Source organism: Protopterus annectens, chromosome 1.part2, assembly GCF_019279795.1.
Source record: "Protopterus annectens isolate FY-2018-M chromosome 1.part2, PAN1.0, whole genome shotgun sequence".
In the NCBI taxonomy this organism is placed as follows: domain Eukaryota; kingdom Metazoa; phylum Chordata; order Ceratodontiformes; family Protopteridae; genus Protopterus; species Protopterus annectens.
Window position 1 is genome coordinate 683080033 of NC_056727.1, and position 12581 is coordinate 683092613.

The 12581-nt window shown below is 35.4% G+C and overlaps 1 protein-coding gene and 1 long non-coding RNA gene across 3 annotated transcripts in view; one reads left to right on the forward strand and one right to left on the reverse strand.

Annotated features, from left to right (window-relative positions):
- PLD5 (phospholipase D family member 5) overlaps window positions 1–12581 on the forward strand; it is a 3174406-nt gene that overhangs the window by 461921 nt on the left and 2699904 nt on the right. The window lies entirely within an intron of this gene.
- The window catches only part of LOC122790771, a 452024-nt gene that overhangs the window by 133860 nt on the left and 305583 nt on the right, over window positions 1–12581 (reverse strand). The gene's annotated exons all lie outside the window — the stretch shown is intronic.

Consider the following 12581-nt stretch of genomic DNA (forward strand, 5'->3'; position numbering starts at 1 on the left):
TGACTGGAGCAGGGGGAAAAGAATCAGGAGAGAGGGAAGCTTCTGAAAAAACATCATCTACAATATCCAATACAGGAGGAAGAGCAAGAGGCTTATGCTGAGGGAGAAGAAGAAAACCCATAAGCCTTTTATTGGTTTCAGAGAATTCCTGCCCTTCCCAGTGAAAATGCTCCCTCATATCATGCAAAGTTTCACCAAATGAATAATCCTCAGGAGGAGAGGCTGAAGGAAAGGAATCTTCAGCATCAAAATCCTCATAAGGAGGAAAGGAACACACGTGCTCAAGGGAAGAAGCAGAAGAAACAGAAATTTGGTCTGAAGAATCATAATCGGACTGTAATCTAGGCTTTTTGTCAGGAGAGGGATGAGAACCCCTGATCATAGATAACAAATCTTCATCCATCCTAAGCATCTGCCTCTGAGGCCTAGGACCCTGATCAAAAGGCGTCTCTGCTTGCCATTTCTTTTTAGCTGGAGCCTTAGTCATTGTCTTAGAATGCAAAACTGAATCCATATTTACATGAAGCTGTGAAGGCCTGAAAACTCCCTCAGAAGCCAGTACCTGCCTACCGGCTCCAGACCCAACTGAGGGAGTAGTATCCGAAGGTCCATTCCCTTGCAATTCTGAAGGTCCCATCAGCTCCACACTGGAGTTGGTACAGGCAATTGGTTCAAAAGAGGCGGACAACAGGGGCTGCAAAGGTGCCTCACTGACGACCGACGAACCAGCAACTGGCAATAACTGAGTAATATCCTCTGCTTTGGACCTCGGAGGCCTGTCTTTATCTTTGTGCCTCTTACACACACCAGAAGCCAGAAAAGAATCCGAAGACATATTATAACTAAACCTTTTACCAAAATAGTAGAAGGCAAAGTTGTACCTATGCCTAATAGTACACTGATTAAATCTAGCACAAAACCCACAATTAGCAACGTCGTGGTCAGGCCCCAGGCAGGGAATACAATAAGAGTGAAAATCCCTATGAGGTATTTGTTTCCCACAAGAAATACAATTATTAACTTTTTCTGACATCTGACTGGAGCAAGAAAAAGACCTCCCCAACAGGGTACTTATCTTAAAAAATGAAAAATCCTGGAAGTAAATCCAAAAACAGATAGGAGTAGGCCAACCGGCATCAGTGAACCAGTGAACTGCTCAGGGCACCACGCGGCAAGAAAGACTGGGGTCATGGTGTTGGCTGAGGTCTTTATACTTCCTGGTGCATTGACATCAGGATAAAAGCGACCTCAGCTGACGCCCAATCCAGACTTTGGGATTCTGGCTGATTGAGGGCTGCTGTTGGCAGGAAAAACTCTACAGTCATGACTGCAACAGTGGACCACAAAGGACATCTACAGTGGCAGAATTAAAAACAGTTTTTTTCTATCTGATGTCTGTGCTAGCTATTAATGTGTCCCTGACTTTCTTTTCCTAATGTAAGCTGTATTATGTTGCCATGGATAACAAGATTCACCTCCTGAGTTTCACTCTTGAGGTGAATATCTTGGCATTCATTTAGACAGCACATAATAAAATGGTTATAATCAGAGACCAGATCATAATCCTGTATATCTGTTTTTTTTGGTTGCTTAAACATATTTTGCATGTGTTTGTGTGTGAATCTTACTCAATATATGTCTGTATGTTTGTTAAATATTTTGCTAGGTACTGCAGTACAATCAGTTTTGCTTACTGTTAAGTTATTTATTAAATGTTTTGTTCTCAAGTGATAATATGCTGAACAGGTAGAGATAATTGCTTTCAAGTTGCATCTTTCTTCCTTTGCTGCTTTTTAAAAATGGCTAGTGTCACATAACTATGGTTTTAGTAAGCTTTATGACTTTTGCTGGTGAGTTGCAATTTAATTTTGTTCTGGTTGTCTACTTTCCTTTCACATTATGTTGAACTGCACCTTTTATAATATTATTTTGAAAACCTTAGTGTTCACACAGCAACAAGTTTTCCATTTGTTGTTTTTCCTTAGATTTCATGTTTTTGTGTAATTTTAAATTATAATTTATTTTAATGATTCATATTCTTTTACTACTTTGAATTGTTTGACACCTATGTGTGTGTGTGTGTGTGTGTGTGTGTGTGTGTGTGTGTGTGTGTGTGTGTGTGTGTGTGTGTGTGCCATCTTACTCATATGTGCTAACTGTAATCATAAATCTAACCCTACCCCTGTGCCTAACCTTACATATTAAGTCATTTAAAAGACTTTCGCTTACAGTACCGCCTCTCAAAACAAAAGGATACAGAATGCGGGCCACACAAAACCTTCACACCCCTGACTCTCTCCCCTTACCTAACCTTTACTCTAATACTAACTTGTGAACACCTGCATATTCACAACAACTGCTATAACACAACCTTGCACATCTTCATGAGCACCACTTTTTCATTAAAACAGCAATTTACCTCTTCACTCCTGCTTACCTACACCATGTAAATTTAAATTCAACCAAATGTGACCCACACAAATGAACATTCACTCATTGTGTACTCAGAAAAGCTTTCTACTAAATGTAATACTAGCTTTTGAGTTGTAACTCTAAATATATAAAGTTGTTGGCAATGAAATAGGAGTGCCTGTGTGAGTGCTTGTGGGTTAAGATACAAATAAGGGCTAGGTAAGGGGATAGATTTAATGTTATGTATGTGCTGCTGTGTATTATGTGTGTCTGAGTGTCTTATATACTAGTATTTTTACAGAAAGTTTTATTTCAGGTAAGGCATATGGTTGGGGTAAGGGACAGAATAAGGTTTAGCAAGCATTAATAAGGTGGCACAGAAGGGCACCTTAAAAACCCTTTCAATAACAATACTGCTACTCAAACTGATAACCAACCATGATCCAAGCAGTCCAGGGAAACAACATGAACAGTGGATTCAATAAAATGTAAAATAAAAAATTCCCATGTGCATATATAATATAAAATATAAACTTTAATAACACATGTATGTTACATTTACACATTATGTTACAGACTTTCATCCACAACTCACTGGATTTCCTCAGAACATGCCAACAGCAGTTCAAGTCTTATTTAAATACCATCTAATAATACTCAGTTCATTAAATGATAAAACAGTTATTCAAAATGATAGTCTTTCATGTTAAACAACTTGTCATTTTCACATGTGGTAACCATATACAGAGTAAATACCTTTAAAAACATTTTTTGAAAAACTTGTAAATTGATTAAAATCAACTTGTAAAAAATGATATATTTATATTATATTTGCAACTTGGCAGCCCTCATTCTAAGAACAGGCTGAATTGAGACGTGTTAATTTATGCCAGGTTTCACCGTAGTATCCAATTTAATCTGCCAGAGTAATTCTCTATACTGTAGCCTATTTTCCCAATACCCCCCTGGCATTTGAATGAGCAATATCTAAAATACCAAATTTGAACTTTGTGAAACCATCACAGGTCAGTGAATGTTTACACAAAGCATTATTTAAGTTGGGCCTTTTCATGTCATATAAATGCTTATATATTTTTTGTCCAATTTCCTTTCTGTTTTCTTGACCCCGGTTGCATACTGCTATATATACCAATCCTTATGTATCACAGTTTCCTTTTTGTAATGTAATTTCAGCACTACAATAATTATTTAAAGAAAAAAGAAACTGCTTTTCCAAAATATAACATCAGTACCTACATCTACCACACTTAGTGGTGCCCACTGCTTCAACTACCTTCCCTTTCTCCAAAATATCTTTTATGTTAGTATCCACTTTTTATATAAACAGAGGGGCTTCCCCAACATAATTGTATACGTCATCATCCAGTTTTAAAATGGCCTAATTGTTCAAAATAGTATTTCTAGCCTGGTTACTAAATTCAATTCTTTCAATAAACACATCAGACCTAGTTTCTAATTCCTGCAGAAAAGTATTATCATTCAAGGACATCCTAGCTGCCCTAATAAATTATCATTTGACTAGGTTCTTTTAACAGATCAGGGGTGGCAACTATTATAAAACAAATGAGAATTAAAAAAAGTCTCCTTCCTATACATGGATAAAACAAACTCATTGTTCCCTGCATTTAAATAGTAGGTCATTTGAGAATTGTGTTCGTGGGTAAATCTCAGAAATGTAGTAGTACCCATAATATATTCCAAAAAATTGTCCAGATCTTCCAAACTACCTTTTTTAATTAAAAAGATGTCATCTAAAAACCTTCAGTAGAAAGAACAAAAATGAATGTAAGTTGTTCTAAATATAAATAGCTCTTCTAAAGTAAGCATTACTAAGTTTGCAAAAATGGGGGCACACTCTGCACCCATCACAACACCACTCACTAATATAAAATTCACCCCCAAAAATAAAAAAAAAAATATTCCATACAATGAACAACATCAAGTCCATCACAAATCTCACTTCCCTTGCCTCCAAGACTTCAAAAAACTCCACACCTAGATCAAGTGGAAAACAAGAAAAAAGATCGATGACATCTATAGTTAAAAAACAATGAAGTTCTCCCCATAGGTTTAGATTTAATTTACACACACACACACACACACACACACACACACACACACACACACACACACGCGCACGCGCGCACACACACACACACACACACACACACACACACACACACACACACACACACACAGACGTGTGGTAATCTTTTGTAGACTTTGAGAAAAAAGTTTTAATCTCCTATCTGTATAAACTGACAGTGGGTATGTTTTAGATTCCCGTGCAGCAACAATAAACCTGTAGGGAGGGTCAAAAACATTTTTGTGTGTCTTAGGAATACTAAATACTGCAGATATAAGGGTTGTTTGTTAACCACAAAATTATAAGACTCACTAGTAATAATACCCTGTAACATAACGTCTTCCAAGAATAGGTCTATGTTCTTTTATGCTACCTTTATCTCATTTATGGATACTAGTGTATACCTAGCTTCATCCTGTAACATTTAAAAAATTTTACTAACATAATCTATCCAGTTAGCTATCATAACCCCTCCGCCCAATCAGGTTTCATGACTCTTAACAGTCTTATCCCTTGTGAATTTATCCAACAGGGTGTGTTCTTCACTTGTCAAATTTGAAAAACGTCTCCTTCTTTCTGAAAAAAAACACAAGTGGAATAAAAATCTCTTTCCCAAACCTTCTGAAACAAATTAATCATTTTGTTTTGTTTAGGGGAGGGTAAAATACACTCTTCTTTTGAAAAACTTACAAGGGTGAATACTTTTTGTTTCCTTGTATAAAAAAAGATTAATTCAACTTTCTTGTAAATAACTTACATTCTAAAATCATATAAAAATATTCTCCTTCCTCCTAGAGACACATTTAAAACATTTTTCAAAACAACTTAAGGTACGATTATTCTATATTTAGATCACTATAATTAAATAAGTAAGCAGTTTTTTTTATAATAAAATAAGTTGTGGACATTTTTGGAGCAGTGTTTTGTTATTTTTATGCTTTCTTAGTATGCCTGTCATTTCTTAGATCATTTTATAGTTAAATATGTGAAGACCTCTTCTAGAAGCAGCTCTACCATCTAAGGAGAATATAATGTCAACCTCTCTTTTCTGTCCTACTAAGCTTTCTCCTTTGTAATTCCTCTAGCTTTCCCTTTCCCACCCTTATTGGGAGTTGGACATTGTTTGAACCCTGTTGGAAGAAAAAGTCACCTAATGAGTAACTTGGTTCTTTAGTCTCTCTGACCTCTTGGGAGGTAAGGGAAGGTCTGAAAGGGGAAACTCAAAGGGATCTACCATATTAATATCTTGTTCTATATACTCCTTGTTGGTCAAATTAACCCCTGTAGCCCCATTTGGTTGTTTATAACTTGGTTCAACATTCATGTCTTAATCCGCCCCTTCATTATTATTATATACACTATTTGATAGTAGATATGCATTACATTCAGAATAATTTGTGTTGTCTCTCAACAATTTCTTCTCTTTTCTCCTTTTAAGGCAAAACACGTGGTCATTCACAGACTTAAAATAGTGTTGTATCTATGGTTGTAATAATCAAACATTAAGTTTTTTCATTGTGTCATCATTTAAAACAGTTATTGCATTCATAAGAATATTAACCCATGAAGAACTAAACTTAATAATAAACTCAAATATGTTGTACTCTTTGTCTATTAAACATTTCAATGAAATAACCATAATCTTTTGTTCCCTTAGACACACCAAAGGGGAAGTTAAAAAGTCTTAAACCCCTTGGAATCTGTTCTTGTTTCAAATATTCCCTCAAGTAACAATTGTCAGTCTGCAGAGTACTCAACTTTAACTTTTTTTCAAATTGTGTCTGAATGTAATGGTAGGATTTTGGTTAACTTACTGGAAAGGAGACTGTTTGTTTTCCTTGTTTGATCAGTTTTCATGTATTTTCAACAAGGTTAGTTCTAATTACTAGTATTACTTGGAGTCAACATTTGTGGATTCAGCCATTTGGCAAACACTCATCTAATTAAAGAAACTGATGTTGTATGTTTAACTGGTGGACTAGTATAGTTTGCATGCAGACATATTTATCCAAAGACACTGAGGAAGAAAAAGGGGGTAGGGGTGAGGGGGTGATGGCAATCTTAGAATAGCTAGAATTTAAGTAACTAAGGATGGGTGAATGAGAAGGAAAGGGTTAAGTTGTGAGCATGTTGGGAGAAGTGATCAGAAGGACATGAGGTAGGCAGTTGAGGGGGTTTCTAGGGGTTTAAGGTTAGACAGATGAAAGTTTCAGTTGTTTGGCATGTGGATTGCTTAATCCCTCCCTGCCATCCTGATGAGTTAATGTTGTTTGATGAGGGTGGATGGAGGAATAGGAGTTCATCTTGAACTCCACGTCTGTTCCCCCTCCCTCTTTTATTATTAAACATGGTGTTTTTGGATAGGTTGGTAGTCAGGTGACTGATGGTATGCTGCCTCTCAAGTTATGTGATGAAAGTCAGCAAAGGAATATAATATTGTTTGTATTCAAATGAGGGTGAGCAGTTGACACTGCCAACTAATGCTAATGTTTTGTTGTAATTTTATTAGTGTATTACATGCTGACTATTTAAGTTACAATTAATTGTGGTATTTACAATGTTCATGCTAATAGTCTGGATGACAGAATCAGTGTGTTTTATGTCTTGAGGTGCATGTCAGTAAACAGAAATGAAACATGAAAAAATTATAATATGGGATGTGATGACCCCCCCAGTGGAACAGTAATCAAGGAGCCTCAATCCTCACAACTGACACCTGTGAGGGACATTCACTGAGAGGACAACAAGTACACACACAGTATTTCCAGATGTAGCTCTCTGCATCAAGTGCACTTTCCCTTAAGAGTACACACAGACTACAGTCAATCCAGGGCTGGTTTCTCACACTTCCTCCAGATCCCCAGTAAGACTCACCACTGATGCAGCTATAGAGTTGAGATCTCAGCTGAGTGACCAAGCCAAGACCTCTGTCCCTGCCAAAGTAGCTGACACACAAACTCTTTGAGGTGTGACTTACACACACATATACACCTGAGAAAGGCTGGCACAGGTTTACTAGCTATGCCCCCTTCTGCCCAGACCATAAAGTGGTTCCACTTCCACCAGTCACTTCAGCCAGCTACATTAAGGCCCTTAACAAACAATCTTACTGTGTAATATTAATATTAACACAAAAGGTAGTTTGACCAAGAGCAAGGCTATTAGGAGTGGCCCACACAGTGTCACCAAATAAATATGCAAGTACTCTCAAAACTTAAATATCTCTACACAGATCAGCCACAATGAAAGGTTTAAATATATTTAATAATGAACAATAAAAGAGCAAGACAATACTATATATATATATATATATATATATATATATATATATATATATATATACACACACACACACACACACCCATATATATTGTTTTTCACAGTGACATCAGAGTTCAAAACCATGGGACAATTTAAAATAACATTGTAGTACAGGCTCACAAAAAATAAAGAAAAATATCTAAACTAAGCTTCACTATATTTCTGGCTGGATCTAAAAGAGTTATACTATTTCCTAGAAACTTACTTCATTAGAGCAAGGCAGATGTAGTGAATGGTTCTCATTGTTGTTGTCAGGTCCAAGACATAATGCAGAATGTTCTGTCTCACTAAGAGAATTCTCAAATTAATATCTAAAATATTACTGCTGGGATAGCTTGCAGAATGACATCATTTCTGGTCATCTGACTTGTAGTTCCCATGCCAAGACCCCATTGTTAGAAGCTAGCAGCATTTATCATTTATACAGACAAGGGCTTTTCCTCATATTTTTGGCAGATGCTGGAAGTCATAAAACAATTGCATTTTTTCATGCTTCAAAAGAACCAATTAGTTCACTCCAAGGACAACACAGAAAGCTTCCTAGTACAGACTTTGTGTCTCTAACTGCATTGAAAACTTGGGAGATATAAAATAATTTAATCTCAGATTCTAAAGTTTGCTAGACTGAGGTTAACCAAGTGTATTCCAGTTTACACTGTTAAAATATATACATTTAAACAGTTATAACAGTGCAAGTCCATTTTTGTTCTCTTCCAGTAGGGTACACTGTAGTTACATTTCAAATACCACTTTGAAAATACCTTTTCAACACATACTTCTGAACAAGCAGTTTGATATACACATGACATACAGTTCTAATACATTTGTAACACAAGTATCTTGTATAAATCATTCCAATACTCACCAATGACATGTAATTATTTACAAAATTCCAGCTAGCTGTGCTGGTAGTACCTTCTTTGTCATATGGGATTCATCTAACACATGGCAAAAATGAACTCTAAAATTGCTAGGGATGGAATAAAGAGGGGATAGCAAAGCATGAGGAAATCCTAGCTATATCCTATCCACAGACAGAGTGAGCCCTTAGGGCTACAAAGCCTCATTAGACAAATGGCCAAACACAATCAAAACAAAAGTTCATAGGTCCTTATTAAGACCATTTTATGTCTATCCAGTAACCTTCAATAAGAATCAAACCCTGTACCTTTTTCCTAGAAGATGAAGACTGTACCCATTATGCCAAACTCTCCCCATATGCATAGTGTAAAAATCTACCACCTCCCAATTAAAGAAAATCTGGGTAACTACAATTGGCCATGAAAAATATTTTAAGCTGGCAATTGCAAAATAGCTCTAGACTCAGCAACTCCTTACTGCATAACTTTTAACATCACCTTATTAAATTCTTCCACAATGCATCAACAATCAACAGTCCAAGTAAGAAGGAGGAGAACTTCCAGTTTATAAGGAAAGAGAGATAGCTTCTGTAGTATGGAATTTTCTGGAAGATTAAAAACAAATAAGAATAAGTTAAAGGAGATGAGCCTACTAAAACTTTATCTACACTATTTCTATAATTGTTCCAAAAATCAAAAAGTACTGGGCAGTCTCAGATTATGTATATTTAAGAACCAAAGGATCCATCTTCTCACCTCCAGCAGGAATTAGATACCACTGAGAAATGCTATCATATTTTCTGTGGTGAAATAAAATATGATGCAGGTACCTCCATGAGAAAAAAAATACTGCACAAATAGCAAAATACTCCTTCATTTGAAGGAGCACACATATTTTGAAAGTCATTGGTAATGCTAGGTTTAATATGGGATGCAATTGTTGATAAAACGTATCAGGATTATCATCAGAGTAATTTGTATATTTTCAGGAATATTACCTGTTATTAGTACTTTCATATAGTCAATAAATACCAGTGCAATACAAATTGTGTGGCTTAGTTATTGCAAGGGATCAGCCACAAACAGTAAAAAATGCATTCCTTTTGTCTGGATTTTTAAGTCTGCCTTGTTATTTTCTTTTTATTTTTACATTGTCATGTTTGTATGTATTCTGACAATGTCCAATAAAATCTACTAAATAAAAGCCAACAACTTTCTAAAATGAATATGTACCAATGATTTGAAAAGCAGTCATCCAGAGGTATGTGCCTGAAACACACCTTTCACTTTTTTTATACACAATAGGACATCAATTATCTGTAGAAATAATCTGTTAAATTTCAAGGGTAAGTGTCTTGTACGTTTCTTCTCCATGAAAGAAGGGAAGTCTGTAATTAAACTAACATTCAAGTATTAACAATCTGTTTGCTATCTTGCAACTATAGAAAGATAATAAATATGATTTGTACACTAATGCCCCTGTATCCCAGGATGAAAATAGCTCATGAATTCCAGTAGCCAGTAAACTGAAACCTCAACAAGTATAAGACAAAATAAAATGCAGCTCATGATACACTGGAAAAGCACCAGCATTTTATATGCAAACAGGGTCCTTTCCCAAGGTGAAGGTCTGCTGTATCTGCAGGCTTACCTTTATTGTGAATCAATAATATCCTGTGCCATTTCTGCATACTCAGAGAAGACACAAGAAAATCCATAAAACTTTTAATTAACAGGAAAGGAAGCTGCATTCCTGAACGTATTCATTTTCACAAACCATCTAGTGCAGTTAATGTAGTGATGGAACAGTTAACGCACCCCATAAATGTTGTACAAAGATACATTATAAAAAAATACACACACACACACACACACACACATATATATATATATATATATATATATATATATATATATATATATGTAAACCTTTTGAAAAATAAGAGGAAAAGCTCTGTTCATTGTTGGTGAAACAAATAACCTTGTTAATTTGTCTTTTCTTGAAAAAAAATGACATTGTAAATGGAATGCTAAATAGGTGGGAAATAATGTATAGCTCAAATGTCAAAACTCACTTCTTTTGCTACATGTTCCAAATCTATGAAAACTTTAATCAAAGTTCTTGGGAATGAGGTGCAGATAACAAATTATGAAGTATTTCTTTCTTCAAGCATGTGTAAAAACAAATCTACAGATATAGCAAACACAAAACGAAGCAAGCTGCCCCTAGGGTGTTAGGATTCCTCAGGAAGGTATCCAACTAAACAAGTACGTAAAACTAACAAAGAAAAACCAAAGCATGGTCCAGTCTCAAAAATGAATATAAAACACCCAAATGAAATAAAATAAAACTGAAGTCAAGCTTTAATATATTCGATAAACGGTTTCACAATGTGACTCATTGCTTCATCAGACCATTCTAAGACAACAAAATAATTACATATTTAAATCTAGTTCATCCAATCAAGTGGTAACAATAAAACCTGACAAATCAAAACATCACATTAAAAATGAATGTGTAAAAAATTAATACACAAAAAGCATGACTTGAGACTTCAACATAACCCTCTTAACTTTAAAAATGGTAAAATGTTAGTGAGAAAGGTATTAGTCATACCTTTAAATTTATGGCAGTGGATGTGTTATTTGAGAGTGGACATAAGGTTGATATAAGAACCCTTACAGAATCTGTTGAAGCCAGATGGATTATTAGGATGGGTGCTGATAGATGGGCTGAATGACAGAATGTCATTAAAACTGTTTTTAAAGTTAAGAGCGTTACGATGAAGTCCCAGTAATGCTTTTTGTGTATTCATTTTTTACGCATTAATTGTTAATGTGATGTTTTGATTGGTAAATTGCTATTGTTGCCACTTGATTGGATATACTAGATTTAAATATGTGACTATTTTATTGTATTAGAATGGTCTGATGAAGCAATGAGTCACAGTGAGCGCTTTCCGAATATATAAAAGCTTGACTTCAGTCATTTTATTTCATTTGAGCGCTTTCTATTCATTTTTCAGGCTGGACTCTATTTTGGTTTTCCTTTGTTGGTTTTACATACTTGTTCAAATCTACATATATATTTTCTGGCATGCTCAGATTTCAGAAGTAACAGCAATTTTATCATTAAAGCACTGCACTGGTAGTAAATACTGAATTCATCTAATCACAAAATTGACAAAATTGACACATGAAATGAAGAAAGCTGAGACCAGTTATGTTGTCAACCCATTGTTAAGATTTTTCTAGCAATCAAGAGAAAATGTTTCAAAACAGTCAAAAAGCTGGGATATATCTATGAGTGGTTGAGCTGAAGTTCGTCAAGCATCAATTATCAGAAGACTAAGATACCAAGGGAACACAACACCAATTGCTGTTTTCCACAGAAAATCACTGATGGCGTGATGTTTAAGTGCTATCCAGTAGTGGTTCCCTTCTTCAATTTGGTGGGACTGTGGAGTTGGTGAGTTGGTGCATGTATGTGTGTATGTGTGTGTGTGTGTATGTGTGTGTGTGTGTGTGTGTGTGTGTGTGTGTGTGTGTGTGTGTGTGTGTGTGTGTGTGTGTGTGTGTGTGTGTGTAAATATATATGTGTGTGTGTGTGTGTGTGTGTGTGTGTGTGTGTGTGTGTGTGTGTGTGTGTGTGTGTGTGTGTGTGTGTGCAAATGTATATGTATATGTGTGTGTGTGTGTGTATATATATATATATATATATATATATATATATATATATATATATATATATATATATATATCTGTATATATATTCTATTATAAAAATTCACACTTCCATTAACTCAATCTCTTGTAACTAGTAAGTTCCCATAGGCCTAACAGAACCCTAAATCTAATCCTAAAACTCATTTCCTATTCCC